At 41.6% G+C, this 16153-nt stretch overlaps 1 protein-coding gene across 1 annotated transcript in view; it reads right to left on the bottom strand.

Moving 5' to 3' along the window:
- LOC126282013 (zwei Ig domain protein zig-8-like) overlaps window positions 1-15761 on the bottom strand; it is a 1268067-nt gene extending 1252306 nt beyond the window's left edge. The window contains exon 1 of the mRNA XM_049981405.1: window positions 15666-15761. The gene's annotated coding sequence lies outside the window, so the exon portion shown is untranslated. The remainder of the gene's footprint in view (window positions 1-15665) is intronic.
- Window positions 15762-16153: the final 392 nt, after the last annotated feature.

Genomic DNA, 16153 nt, shown 5'->3' with positions numbered 1-16153 from the left:
AGATATTACAATTTTACAACTTATACCTCGTGTATATTATATACTAATCTGCACGCACATTTCTACGGGCAAAACGGAATTGCGTTGGCCAAATGTATACCACCAAGGTCTCGCAATATTTTACATGGGACATCCACTATGTGAGGAGGATAACGGGCAAACTGGAGACCAGGTACATTAACACATCGGGTCAAATTTCCTAAAGTAACGATATCATTCACTTCCTTACACAATCCGAAGCTGGAAATAAAAGAATTATTACAAATATATAAATACGTCTCATCCATGCGTGAACATGGAGACAGACGCACTGAGGGCACGTCTGTTCACTTGCCCGTCTTCTGTAACACTCTTCGAATATGGCGGGCATCCGGAGGTCTTCCTCGGTCCCGGTGGAGGGGATGGTCGAACCACGTGGCCGTGACCAACATCTCCACCCCAAATCTTGTGACACTGGAAAGTCTTTGACTTTTACCTATTTCCAAACAAAGATTTGGCCACGCTCTACTGAAAGGTGAGAGGAGTATTAGGAAAGTTCACGTGCAGATTCACAGTCACATTCAAGAAATGCATAATACACGACACATACAAATACGTATAATAAAGCCTGAGATATTTCTTTCCACCCGTCCACATGGGTTCTGTTGCACCCGCGGCCGGCCGCGTCATGTAATAAAATTGGCTGCGGAGCCGCCTCTGTTTCTATTTCCCGGTGCGAGCGAGCAGCGAAACCTGCTGCTTATAGAGCGGAAATTACTGTACCGTTTCAAATGTTGCACCTGGAACCAATTACCAGAGTACCACGAATTTTACAGCTATACAGAAGGTAAAAGAAGAGACAGTTAAAAGATCACAATCTACAACAGGGTCAATTATCGTAGTTCTGGAAGCCGGAATTTAAGAGTTCTCTGACTGAATGTTTTATAGAACTTCCGTAGGGTGCAGTATTTTCTACGTTAATCGTTGATCTCCAGTTATCTACATATGAGACACTTTGTAGTCAAAAAGTGTGCCATGTGGGCACTTCTAAAAGCGGCGTTCTTGCTACAGGTGTTTTCCGTTTAGTGCGGAACCGAGGGTATAAAAGGTCCACCGTAGTGATATGAGAAAGTCATCAGATCTTCGTTGGTCAACTGTGATGTACCTGAATATGCTTCAGAATTTGCCGCTCGGTCCGTATCAGTGTACGGTAAGCCTCGGATGGGTTAGGAGATGACTGATTTATATGGTTTTAGATCAATTTAATTGCACCGATATTTTGTGGCAAAGGGTAAACATGAACTTACATGGATTAAATTCACTAGAAAGACTGTGTTTCAGTTTCAATGACTTTATTTTTGTGCCACCCGTAACGTTGCAGGAAACTGAGAATCAAGTGGCGTAGATTATCCACCATTTTAATGCGAGTAATTAACTGCACTTAAAAACAGTGATAAGAAAGCAAATTTGGAACTCCGAGTAGAAGTCGTCTGTGAACAGTGTCGAGTGCTTATTGCGATAGAACAATATTAATGGATTGCTAAAACATTAATTGTGCGTTTGAACTTTAACCGAATATACCGATTTGTTAAGTGGCAGTCGACTTTTCTTTATCGTAATTCCTCCTGACTACTGTGGAATGTAAACAGAGAGTTAGAATACTTCATTTCAGTTTTGGCGAGCTGAGTTGTGGAATTTTAGACTGGTGATTATGGCCAACATGTTCTCCACCGTTTTCTGACTGTCCGAAAGAATGATTTTCAGGCTCTTGTAAGGCAGTGGTATTTAAAAATCGTACAGATTTCTAGCAACCCCTCGCCCCACAAGCACTTGAGGAAACACGCCATACGTTTCGAAAGAACTTCATTAGAGAACTTCAAAAACTGTCTATTGCGATGGAAAGTATGTATAATCTTCAACCACATGTATATGCCCAACAGAGATCATACTCATAAAATCTGGCAGTTAACACTTCTCTCAGAAGCAACTGAAGTGTCATCGTTATCACGCTTTCTCCATAAGTGGAGAGGGAAGATACCTCACTGTAATATAGGGTGTACATAAAGTCCGGGAACACTTTCAATTATTTATTGCGCAAGAGCCAAACATTGTACAGATATCATACATACGTCATTTTGAAGATAAACCCTGAAAGTTTTTTATTCATGTATACCCCCACAGCGTAGTTTGGTAATTTTTGATAGTCAGCGCTAGTCGCAAACATGGCGAGTTCAGATGCGAAGCGAGCTCTTTCAGGAAATGGCCTCCCCGATCACCGGACCTCACTCCCTCTACCCTTTTTTCTGTGGGGACATATTAAAGATCCGGTTTTTGTACCGCCTCTAGTGCGTGATGTAGCAGAGCTCTGTGACAGAATACGGAAAGCGAATGCCACAGTCGACGATGCCATGCTGGGACGGGTATGTCAAGAATTTGATTACCGCACTGATATCTGTCGGGTGACTCATGGTTCACATATCGAATGTTTGTAAAAAATACTTTCAGAGTTTCTCTTCAAAATGCAATATGTATGACATACGTACAATGTCTAGTTCTTGTGCAATAAATAATTGAAAGTGTTCCCGGACTTTATGTACACTCTGTACAATGAAAAGTGTCTTCCATCACGCACTTTACAGTTATTCATGGAACGTTAATGTATATAAACCAGAAATAATCTTATAACGTAACAAAAAATTGTCTTAAAAAGTATTTCACCTTAAATACGTATTATTTGCACAGCGACAAGCAACAGAGACGTGGCTTTACCTGTAAACAGTAACAGCAGTTAGAATAGTACGAATTTTCCTGATTAGACTTACGTGTAAAAAGTCGAAACAGTCTGAACAAGAACATTTCTAGTGTCGTGTATCTTTGCACTCCTGTGAGCAACTCGGCCTATGATAACTAAAGAAACAGGAAGAACTGGTGTTAAACCTATTACGACAGCTGAGCATTATGAACCATTTCCACACACTTTAAATTCATTAATCATTAAAACGCTGCAACACTCCAACTCTCAACTTGTTTAGTGAACTGTCCCACAATCTGCCCACTACGATATTCCCAGGATAGTGCAAAGTAAATCTGCAGAAAAGGTAGAAGCTCCTTGATGATTCCAGGTCCCCTAACATTGTTTGTAGCAATTGATTTTGACGGGCTTTGCAATCCAGCCTGAGATGTCATAGCCAGTAGAAACAGATGGTTGTCCAAGTTGTTTATTGCTTATCTGGATTCCAGGTGTCACCATTTTGATATTAAATGTCTTTCATCTTACACATAATCATCATAATTCGGCTCACAGCAGGTTTTTGGAAACGTAAAACACATTTCAGTTACCGAGGATTTTACCACCATGGAATTCTGGTGATACGTTGCTTTATTTCATTTTTCTGTAATGGGAGTAGAGAGTACTAACAGTATAGGCTTGAATGACGAAGAGGTCACGTAGCAAATTCCATTCTTTTAATATATGTCGTTAGAGAACTGCAGTGAAGTTTAATGTTACAGTATGTCCCACTACTAAACTTGCAAAAAAATGGCTCTGAGCACTATGCGACATAACTTCTGAGGTCATCAGTCGCCTAGAACTTAGAACCACTTAAACCTAACTAACCTAAGGACATCACTCACATCCATGCCCGAAGCTGGATTCGAACCCACGACCGTAGCAGGCGCTCGGTTCCAGATTGTGGCGCCTAGAACCGCACGGCAACTCCGGCCCGTAAACTTGCAAAACTGCCGTCTGTTTCACTTCCCCTGTGCAGCAAGCTACGTAAATTTAAGTATCAACTGTGCTTTACTTACTTCTCACTTCCTTTTCCGTGTGTTTTTCCTTTTAGGAAGCATTAATTTTTGAGTATTAGTAATAGTGTCCAATGATTTCGTGTTTGTTTTGAATACAGTCCAGAGACAAGTTAGTACTTATTTTCATTGTTTCCAACAAGATGTGTCTAGTAACCACAGTTTAGTCAGCTATCAGCCGCCTTTAGTGAATTAGAAGTCTAGTTAAAAGTTGATTACTTAACTCTCTACAGTAAATTGTTGATTTCTTAGGATAAATATGATGTGTTTCTGCTGTGTACGGACGCAGGAAGAGATGGCCACTGTTCACGAACAGCTGAACGCGCTGTTGGCCGCGGTCACCGATCTCAGGCTGCTGCCTCGGAGTGTAGCGGCAGTGGAGAGTCTGCTGCGTCACATGGTACACCCCAGGTATTACATGCTTCGCCCACTGTCCCTGCTGTCGATACATCCTCACGGGTACCTGGAGCGGTTGGGCCACCCTCTCCAAGGGGACGGCGCATTCAACGGCGTTCGCGTCGCACGAAGCGGACGGTCAATGAGGAGGCTGGCAGTGTGGCATCGCCCGCTCAGCCTGTGAGTAGACATGTGGCCGCTCCTTCAGCAAGGTCCTAGCAGGCACACGGAGGGAGGGGTTTATTAGTGATTGGGAGCTCCAACGTTAGGCGGGTGATGGAGCCCTTTAGGGAAGTAGCGGGAAGGTCGGGGAAGAAGGCCAGTGTTCACTCTGCTTGCCAGGGGGTATCATCCGAGAGGTGGAGGAGCCACTGCCGGCGACGATAGAGAACACCGGGTGAACTCAACTGCAAATTGTTGCTCATGTCGGCACGAATGTTTCCTGCCGTCTGAGATCACAGGTCATCCTCAGTTCATACAGGCGGTTGGCGGAGTTTGTGAAGGCGGAAAGCCTCGCTTGCGGGGTGGAATCTGACCCAACTATTTGTAGTGTTGTTCCCAAAACCGATCGCGGTCCTCTGGTTTGGAGCCAAGTGGAAGGCTTAAACCAGAGGCTCAGACGATTCTACGGAAATCTATGGCACATATTTGTCGACCTCCGCTATCAGGTTGAGAAATTTAGGGTTCCCCTGAGTAGGTCATGCGTCCACTACACGTAGAAAGCGGCTAAAAGGGTAGCGCAGTACGTGTGGAGTACACATGTGGGTTTTTAGGTTAGAGGATTCCCTCCCTAGGCCCTACAAGACGCTTCCTGATACGCGACAAGGTAGCTGTACGCAAAACACAACAGGGGACGACAATGTGGTAATAGTAAACTGCAGGAGGGTCTATAGAAAGGTCAGACCACTGATCTCATTCATAATCGGTCACAGTGCCCACTTAGTAATAACGACGGAAAGTTGGATGAAGCCAGATGTAAACAGTAATGAAATTCTAAACTCAGATTGGAATGTATACCGCAGAGACGGGGTGGGCAGTGGAGGGGGAGGCGTGTTTATAGCAATAGAATGGGCAATAGTGTCGACGGAAATTGACGGAGAACCGAAATGTGAAACAATTTGGGTGAAGGTAACCGTTAAAGCAGGCTCAATCATGGTAATTGGATGAATCTTCCTGGCAGATTAAAACTGTGTGCCGGACCGAAGCTCGAACTTGGGACCTTTGCCTTTCGCGGGCAAGCGCTCTACCAACTGAGCTACCCAACCACGACTCACGGCTTTACTTCTGCCAGTACCTCGTCTCCTACCTTCCAAACTTAGCCTTTCAGGAGTGCTAGATCTGCAAGGTTCGCAGGAGAGCTTCTGTAAAGTTTGGAAGGTAGGAAACGAGGTACTGGGAGAAGTAAAGACGTGAGGACAAGCCGTGAGTCGTGCTGGAGTAGTTCAGCTGGTAGAGCACTTGCCCGCGAAAGGCAAAGGTACCGAGTTCGAGGCTCGGTCCGTCACACAGTTTTAATCTGCCAGGAAGTTTCATATTAGTGCACACTCCGCTGCAGACTGAAAATCTCATTCAGGAAACATCCCCCAGGCTGTGCCTAAGCCATGTCTCCGCAATATCCTTTATTTCAGAAGTGCTACTCCTGCAAGTTCCGCAGGAGAGCTTCGGTTAAATTTGGAAGGTAGGAGACGAGGTACTGCCAGAAGAACAGCTGTGAGGAGAGGGCGTGAGTCGTGCTTGGGTAGCTGAGTTGGTAGAGCGCTTGCCCGCGAATGGCAAAGATCCCGAGTTCGAGTCTCGGTCAGGCACACAGTTTTAATCTGCCAGGAAGTTTCATATCAGCGCACACTCCGCTGCAGAGTGAAAATCTCATTATGGTAATTGGATGTCTCTGGAGGCCCTCTGGCTCAGCTGCTGTTGTGGCAGAACACCTGAAGGAAAATTTGGAAAATATTTCAAGTAGATTTCCCGACCATGTTATATTTTTGGGTGGAGATTTTAATATACCACATATAGACTGGGAGACTCCAACGTTTATAACGGGTGGCAAAGACAAAGAAACCAGTGAAATTTTTTATGTGCATTACCTGAAAACTACCTTGAGCAGTTAAACAGAGAACCGTCTCGTGGCGATTACATATCAGACCTTCTGGTGACAGACAAACCCTAACTATTTGAAACAGCTAACGCAGAACAGGGAACCCGCGGTTACAGCATCGGTGATACCAGCCGTAAATAGAAATATTAAAAAAAGTTAGGAAGATTTTTCTGTTTAGCAAAAGTGAAAAAAAAAAACAGATTTCAGAGTGCTTGACGGCTCAACATATCATAAGTACAGACAGTGTTGAGGATCAGAGGACAAAGTTCAGAACCATCGTACAACATGCATTAGATGAGTATTTGCCAAGCAAGATCCTAAGACATGGAAAAGAGCCACCGTGGTAAAACAACCGAATTAGAAAACTGCTACGGAAGCAAAGGGAACCTCACAGCAATCAAACATAGCCAAAACCTTGCAGACAAACAAAACTTACACGAAGCGAAATGTAGTGTGAGTAGGGCTATGCAAGAGGCGTTCAATGAATTCGAAAGTAAAGTGCTTTGTACTGACTAGGCAGAAAATCCTAATAAATTTTGGTCTAATGTCAAAGCGGTAGGTGGATCAAAACAAAATGTCCAGACGCTCTGTGGTCTAAATGGTACTGAAAAGAGGACAGACTAAAGGCCGAAATACAAAATATCTTTTTCCAAATATGTTTCAAAGAGGAAGACTGCACTGTAGTTCCTTCTCTAGATTGTCGCACAGATGACAAAATGGTAAATATCGAAATTGACGACAGAGGGATAGAGAAACAATTAAAATTGCTCAAAAGAGGAAAGGCCGCTGGACCTGATGGGATCCCAGTTCGATTTTACACAGAGTACGCGAAGGAACGTGTCCCCCTTCTTGCAGCGGTGTACCGTAGGTCTCTAGAAGAGCGTACGTTCCAAAAGATTGGAAAAGGGGACGGGTCATCCCCGTTTTCATCTAGGGACGTCGAACAGGTATGCAGAACTATAGACTTACATCTCTAACGTCGATCTGTTGTAGAATTTTAGAACACGTATTATGTTCGAGTATAATGACTTTCCTGGAGACCAGAGATCTACTCTGCAGGAATCAGCATGGGTTTCGAAAAAGACGGTCGTGTGAAACCCAGCTCGCGCTATTCGTCCACGAGACTCAGAGGGCCATAGACACGGGTTCCCAGGTAGATGCCGTGTTTCTTGGCTTCCGCAAGGCGTTCGATGCAGTTCCCTACAGTCGTTTAATAAACAAAGTAAGAGCATATGGACTATCAGACCAATTGTGTGATTGGATTGAAGAGTTCCTATATAACAGAACGCAGCATGTCATTCTCAATGGAGAGAAGCCTTCCGAAGTAAGTGTGATTTCAGGTGTGCCGTAGGGGAGTGTCGTAGGACCGTTGGTATTCACAATATATATATATATATATATATATATATATATATATATATATAATATAAAATTAATCCTCGGTAAATCAGATGCAAGACTGAGATTCGTTGGAAGAATCATAAGGAAATGTAGTCGGAAAACAAAGGAAGTAGGTTACAGTACACTTATTCGCCCACTGCTTGAATACTGCTCAGCAGTGTGGGATCCATACCAGATAAGGTTGATAGAAGAGATGGAGAAGATCCAACGGAGAGCAGCGCTCTTCGTTACAGGATCATTTAGTAATCGTGAAAGCGTTACGGAGATGATAGATAAACTCCAGTGAAACACTCTGAAAGAGAGACGCTCAGTAGCTCGGTACGGGCATTTATTGAAGTTTCTACAACATACCTTCACTGTGGAATCAAGCAATATATTGCTCTCTCCTAGGTGTACCCCGCGAACACACCATGAGGATAAAATCAGAGAGATTAGAGCCCACGCAGAGGCATACTGAAAATCTTTATTCCACGAACAGCACGAAACTGGAATAGAAGGGAGAACCGTTAGAGGTTCTCGAGATAGCCTCCGCCACGCACCGTCAGGTGGCTTGCGGAGTATGGATGTAGATGTAGATGTAGAATAAACGCTTGATTTTAAATAATGAGAATAATGAAAGTTGTTGATTTACAGACTCAGTATCATTTCGAATGTTCACAATTTTTTGAAACAAATCTCGTCAATGGAGAAGTAATCAACAATTATCTAATGCACACAGTGTAGATACTGAACTGAACACATTTTATCTAGCAGTTGGTTAGAAAATGTAATGGAGCCCTCATCTAAACCCCTCACATTCTGTGTTTGCTGGTTGAAGGAACATCTTTGTTCCCTCATAACTATAAATTAATTTAGTCTCTCCATTGCTCATGTAACTCTGTTTTAAGGCTGCTAATACAAGAACGGTTAAGCCAATTTAGATACGAGGAATATTTTTTTCTACTCAGTGACTACAAGAAGTTTTGTGGCTGTATCTAAATTGTATCTAAGTGCTACCATTTTTCTGTTTCGTAACGAATTTCAGTTCGAATTATCTTATTATAATAAGGAAACGAGCACGTTTATACCAGACAGATTTGTTCAGAACTGCAAAAAAAAATCCATCCCCTATAGACATGTATTCGCTCAATTACTCTAATGATTCTTTTAAACATTTCAAGATATCATCGATTATATTCTACTTTATAGTAAGACTTTTGTGTATTATAGATAACAGTATGATATCCATTTATGATCTATTAAATATATTCGCAATTGAGAACCTTTTCTGACATTAGCTGCATTAGATGTGGAGATATTATCTATTGGTGACTTATGAAAATTTATGCCTGGTCAGGAGTCAAACTTGCATTTACCACTTCTTGCAAAAGAGGTCGCCATATACATTTTGGCTATCCGAGCATAATTCAGGACTGAACAGAACTTCCTTAAGTCACGCTGGGCACGACCCTATCGCCACAGGGTTTCCAAAAGACAAACGTATTCGACGTTAGTACTGTCATCGTCATTTAGGCTGTCGACGCTTGAAGTACTTATTTTTAAGAATATCTGAATAAGTAGCGTGCGATCGAGTCGTAGGCAGTGTGACGTATGGCAGTGTGGGGCGATTCAGGAAGTGTGCTCCGGTAGCCGCAACAGTAGCTCAGCGTGAATGGCTCAACGATGAACTAGGATGGGTGTCATAGGACGTCCACCCCGAAAGAATGCCACGAACGTTAATGAACAAAATGAGATACAAAAAAAGAAGAGACCGCGTAAAGCGGGAAAGCCGGGTCGCATTTGGTCTGGTACAATTTTTTTTCGTGTGTCACAAGTAGGTACTATCTTCAAACCTAAGGCAGCTTATGACAGACAGTTTCCTCCATTGCGAGTACAATTCATAGATCGTTACCAATGTCTGTTTCTTCACGTATTATTAAAAATATTTCTTATTCCTTTTTTATGGATGTCAAAATTTCACCATAGAGGGTGGCATTGTTCCAAGTTGCATCATTCTGATTGAAGTAACTAACGTATTGGAAGCTCGTTACTCAACATTACACGTTTGATATTGTTTTTATTTGTTTTCAACTTTTAATGCCAAAACACGAGTATGGAACCAATTCCTCATTGTTGAATTATTGGTTTTAACGTGGGTCCCATAATGTCTTGGTTCATACGTTGGTTCATCCGGTCACTTACGTTTGGAAAAAAATGCCAGTTTTGTGGCAGCTTTCTGGTATTTTCTTTCACATAAGCTGTGGATGCTTCTGTAGCTTGTTGTACACCGGCACGAGATTATTCATTTTGCATCTGTCACGTGTTCTCTGCGATCTTCTTTTAAATTAATATATAAACATGACAAACTCTTTACCATAATATATTCACGGTTTTCAAAGAACTTAAAGAGAAATTTAAAGTTTGTAAAGTAGGTTTCTCTAATTATTGGTTGGTGGTAGCTATTTTCTATTTTCGTATTGATATGTCAATTTCACTAGAGTGTACTGAGTTGATGTCATCCGGCGTTACATATGTCTTAGTTCGTGACATCCGACACTAAGACAGAATAGCATTTCTAATGCTACTGAGGAAATGCAATCGAAATAATTTGTGCTGACATGCGTCGGTAGAGTGTGTGATACGCTGTGTGATATTTCATGCACCATTGATACGTGGACTGTACCTTTGTTAGTTTAAAATGTGGTTCGTACAGCAAACTTCAAGATCGCAGAAAAAACCACGTCATAAAGTGGACACAAAAGTTCAGTACGATCCACACACAATATGTCATTAGCTGTCTTAAACTGTCACGAAACTGCTAAAGCCGTATATCACCAATGGTCAAAATATGTCTACGTTTATGCTGGCTGAAACAGTGCAGAAATTAATAATAATAATTTTATCTTGGAACTCTTCCATTTGGTCCGTGTTTGCATAGAAAAACAACAATATCAGAAGTTGCGTCCGCCTTGATGCAAAACACCTTGTTATATGTTTAATTTCTTTATTTTCCCATACTAGTTTCGGCGACAAATATCACCATCATCAGTGGGCTTTTTTAATCTAGAACATGCAGAGAATAGCATGGTTACACAAACAGAGTGGCACAATATTACATTTTTGCTGATCGTTTTTTGAAATATACTTTTTATACTACCTTATTTATTGCAGGAATTTGGAGGCTTCCTTACTTTTTTTTTTATTTCGGACCAGTATCGTTTCCACACAAATAGCTGACGGATTCTTCTTCACACCTACTTCTAATTTATCATGCACTCCGTTTCTAAAGACAGCGATGGCGATCGAAGTTTGTTTTCTATCCCCTTTTTTCCGTTAAATATCTCCTCTGAAGAATCTAGATATATCTGTGTGAATAAGGCCTCTAAAAGACGATAAATGTGCCCGACCATAGTGCAAAGGAACGTTTCCTATCGAAGGGTTGAAGTATGAGGAAATAGCAAGGACCAAATGCTGTAAAATGCTTCTTGCCAAATCAGAAATGCAATTTCGATTTAATGGCTGCGTTCCAGTAAGGCGAAAGAGAAACACGACGATTTGACGGGATCTGAATTCCAAATATCACCCCATAAAGATAGCAGAGATTTCGATGGGCTTGCTTCTGTTATGGACCTTATTTTCTTTCTGTACAGGCCAACGATTCACACAAAATACTACACAACACGTCGCCTATATTTCACGAAACTCTGTTGCGAGCAATGAAGTAACATTAATTATTGGAAGTGTCATTTATGGCATTACATTTATTTTGTTACGTGTGCTGATACAGACAAAAACATACACTTTATAGACTTACTTGAATAACTGAGTGTAGAAGAAAATAAATATGAGACAGGAAGAAGGAACTCGTTTTATATATCCAAGCGTAGCACTATATTAACATTTTGATTTATTCAGGGAAGGAATCTGAGATGCATGGAGGGCACTCAAATTTCTACAGTTTTTCAAGATAACACTTAAATGTTCTAGAAAGCAGTTATGAAGTATTGGCACAATAATTTTCAAACTGTTTACCCAAAGTTTTAAACTCAGGTGGTTAATCAGTTTTCTTATAGATTGTTACTATAAATCAGATTAGGAGAATAGCAACTGAGACGAGAATAATGTTCCCTTGTTAAATACATTTAAATTGGCAGGATTTTGAAATAGTAGTTGTGGCTGTAATATGTAATCGTTCAGTCTTGCGTAAATGGCTGAAATATGTATGATTTGTTGATTTATTGCAATGGCAAGACTAAGTTTGAGACCACTATTAATTTGGAAACTGAAAGTGATGAGTTAAAATCTGATGCTACGTCTGTGTTTCAGACGTTCATTTATGTTTTTTTTTTAGAGGGCATCGATTTACGTTACATTTTCTCCATTAGTGCTAATTACATTGTGTCAAGGTAAGTGTGTCAGTATTCCTTTCGTACTAACAGTTTATGAGCAAATGTGGTCGAACTGACATTGGATTAAACAATCGGTATATTACCTTTTAACTAAAAAAAGAAATGGCGAATGTGAAATTTAGAAGTGATACGTGTCAGACGGGCTCAGGTCTGCAAAGTGTAATGCTTTTCGAGTTCTCTCCAATGTTACATTTTTGTGTATCTTCAATATATCACAGTGACTGATTACAAAAAATAGCCTCTAAAAATATATCACCGTGACTGCATCAAAACCACGTAAGGGTTGGACATTTGCTCGTACATTAATACGGTGCGATGGAACCAAATAGTAACTCTGGTTCTTATGTGTCAGGGACGCCACGGTTACGAGGTATCCAGTGAACTACTGATAAAACATTAGCTCGACTCAGCTGCGTGTTTCCCCAGACACACACGAAACATGAAAACAATTTTCTTTTCAGTACGGTCTACTGCTATCCAGGTTCGCATAATAATTGTTATGCGGGTGTGAACATTCCGAGTAAATAGTCTTTTTGAGTAGCCATACTCGTAAGTCTTGTCCATGCCATATGTGTGGACTAAATTCCTTCAAAGAACTAAAAAGTTAATTCATTCTGTCGATTGATCTTTATGGCACATAACCGAACGTACTTCTTTTTAATATTGGTTCTGTTTCCGACTTCACGTTTAGACTCCCCAATTATTAATTGATTTTAGGATTAATGATAGTCACCTCGTCATCTTCTTTTATTTTAGTGGTCTTGCTAACAAGGCCTTACCTTAGCTACTGTTCTTTAAACGAGTATTTTGTTTTATCTTTTTCTCGGATTTCTGGGGCTTTAGATCCAAGTCATAAGATCTAATTGTTCACTACAGCTAGGCTGTGAGTCTACCTCATTTTTGCGCCAGTATATTGCTTCGTGAAAGTACTTCCACCTTTTATTCTCTACGATTTCGCAAACAGTGTGCCCAGCAACTAGGTGAACTGTTACTTTTTTGCCATCAAGTATTGCTGTGATTATGATGCATTTGCTAAAAGTGCCTGTGTTCCAGAAGTGGAAATTTTTGTTTCAGCCGTCCAAATTTCTTAACAACTGTTGCGCTGTTTATTCAGAGTGGGCACCAGTTCCCCTTCGGGCACTCTTTACGATAGGCAGTTTACTTTACTCTAACGCTCCAGTAGGATATTTAATATAATCAGTCAAGGATTTTCTGTCCTATCTGTACACAATGGCCTACCTTTTAACACAGGAATCGTGTTTAAGAATTCACTTCCCGCGCCATCAGGTACCGCGCTACGTAAAACCAAAGTCCTGCTTCGGGGATGTCTTACGGAACTACAACACGCTGAGGTTCAAGTGTACGGCTTCGTTTGGTTTAGTTCTGATTTCACAGACTGAGGCCAAGTACTTGCATCCCTTGCCTACCACTTTGTGGCTTCCTGTATAAAAACGATATGGTGATAAATAACAAAGACTCTTGTGGTCAAAAGAGAGAGCCACTCATCACCGTATAATGCGTTATAAATTTTATAACTGTCATCAGTGTCACCTTAATCGAAACCTCTGAGTTATATGCTGAGATTAGCGACCCCCTAGGACAGTAACCAGGTACTGGGTAGGCGGAGCAAACAGGCAAAATTTTGTTGAGCTGTGTTATTAGGGATGAGAACATGGACGAAGAAATAAAACTTCGAATGAAACATGTTCGTAACTTAGACTAGTTGAGCGGAGAGTAAATCGAGGAGTATGGCACTGAAGAGAGAGCCACTCATCACCTTAAAATGCGTTATAAATTTTATAACTGTCATCAGTGTCACCTTAATCGAAACCTCTGAGTTATATGCTGAGATTAGCGACCCCCTAGGACAGTAACCAGGTACTGGGTAGGCGGAGCAAACAGGCAAAATTTTGTTGAGCTGTGTTATTAGGGATGAGAACATGGACGAAGAAATAAAACTTCGAATGAAACATGTTCGTAACTTAGACTAGTTGAGCGGAGAGTACATCGAGGAGTATGGCACTAAAGCGGAATGTATTACCAGCAACTGTCGGAAGGAATTGTGGGAAGCTGCTATGATCACGGTGTATTCTGAAGAGCATTAGTCATAATATATGTTACCAAACATGTAATATCACTGGCGTAGTTTCACTCGAATCAGGACTCAAGTGAACCTTTGAAGATATGAAAACAGCTCTGTGCCCCTCACGGACACACACACACACACACACACACACACACACACACACACACACACACACACACATTCTATGCACGAGACCATGTTATGTCTAACATGGGAGCTAGTCAAAAACTAATTAATGTGCATGTTCGTGACTGTACTGCAACTGTTTCAAAGCTCAAGTAGCTTACAATGGCTGGCCTGTTTGAGAGGGAAACTGACATATGCGTCCTGTGCAGTAGGTACTGTTCTATAGAGGAATTATTGTACAAGGTTTTTCTCCTCTCTCTTTATCTTTCAAGATAGAACTTTTTATAATGTCTGAATTAGCAAGTGTCCATGCCATAAGAGTACGTTATTTTTTATTCTATATTGCCAGTTTGCTTTCTCATCTTGTGTTCACATACGAAGGGCTTATGTCAATAGTGATACATGTCCATTACCTCCACTTTTCAGCCTTTAATGCTTCTGAAATAAATGACCCAAACAAACTGAAAGAAAAGTTCATCTCTAGCAAGAAGCCACATGCTTGAATATTTCTGGTATCTCAACTGCAGATTTTTCAGCGCTCTTTCAACTTTAGGACTCTGTATCTCAAAATGAACAAAAATGGATTTGTACCAGTATAAGCCCTTCATGTGTAACGGTCATAATCTGTAGATATATGCTTCGTTGCCAGTCGAAACTAATGACCACAAACTTCATTAACTACACAAGCAATTAAATCATTAGCGAGCTGCATCATTTGCAGTTTTACTCCGTAGAGATCTGCGTTTAACCAACAACAGGCACTAATACACTCATAAATTCAAACAGCTAACCTACTAAACTCTGCGTGTTTCAAAATGCTGTAATTCGGTAAGCAGTTTTCTCAGATTTCTAAGTGAAAACATGATTTCTTCGTAAAAAACATTTTACAGTAGTCATAAACGTCGAGCAATGACTTGCGGTAAATAAGACGGCAGCGAGGCGTCTCCGACCTACTCAACAGAACTGATTCTCTCCTTCATTAAAAATTAACCACTGACGAACGAATCACAAGCATACAGATTGCCGCAGGGTGGTAACCGATTAAAAATGGTCCAGAATGCTGGAGGATTGTAGACGATTTAAAAAAAATCTCTATTTTATCTGATGAATAGCAAGGTAATAGATATTTTCAGCAAATAATTCTCACACCAACCAGGATTAGCGGCAGACAATTGATATGGGGTACACCCGCGGGAAAAGAGCCAGTAAAATACAAAACCATGCCGAGTAGGGAACAGGACAATGTATGAAACGAAATAAATTTACAGGTTAGTTGCATTACGTGGTGACAGTTTGGACAAACACTGACTAACAATGGCCCATCGATCAAAGCACTAGTTGGAGAGGGTACAGGACGGCCGTCAGAGGAGTGTTTTGCGGCCTGCGTTACCTGAGGCGTGACGGCGCGCGCACCGGCCCGGCGCTGGTCCAGGCGTCGCGGCGCGCGGCGTCCGACTGCCGCGGGACCGCCGCCGGCGTCGGCGCCACCCTGCGTGACGTCACGGGGTGCCGCCGGCGCTCGGCTGTCGGCGCGGCGCGACCGCCGCTGCGCGCTGCTCCACACATTGTTTCAGGTGCGCGGAGAGCGGAGCCGCTCTGCCAGCCCCACCGACTGCTGCCCGTGTCACAGAGCTGCGAGAGATGCGAAATGAAAGCAGCGAGCAAGGGACGCGGAAGTGCATGTTTCTTTTCAGTTGCCTGATTACGTTCAATGAGGATCTTTCTTGACATAATAACAGCAGTTGAAGGTGCGTAACATAAATATTTATGTACAGTCTTACCGACCTTGTTTCGTGCATAATGCTCAACTTCAGCATCTGGTTAACAATTACAAAAAAATTGTTACAAATTAATATTGCATAAAACAAACGTTGCAAC

Source organism: Schistocerca gregaria, chromosome 7, assembly GCF_023897955.1.
Source record: "Schistocerca gregaria isolate iqSchGreg1 chromosome 7, iqSchGreg1.2, whole genome shotgun sequence".
Classification (NCBI taxonomy): Eukaryota; Metazoa; Arthropoda; class Insecta; order Orthoptera; family Acrididae; genus Schistocerca; species Schistocerca gregaria.
The sequence above is the reverse complement of the archived record's forward strand: the minus strand, read 5'-3'. Positions and strand labels throughout refer to the sequence as shown.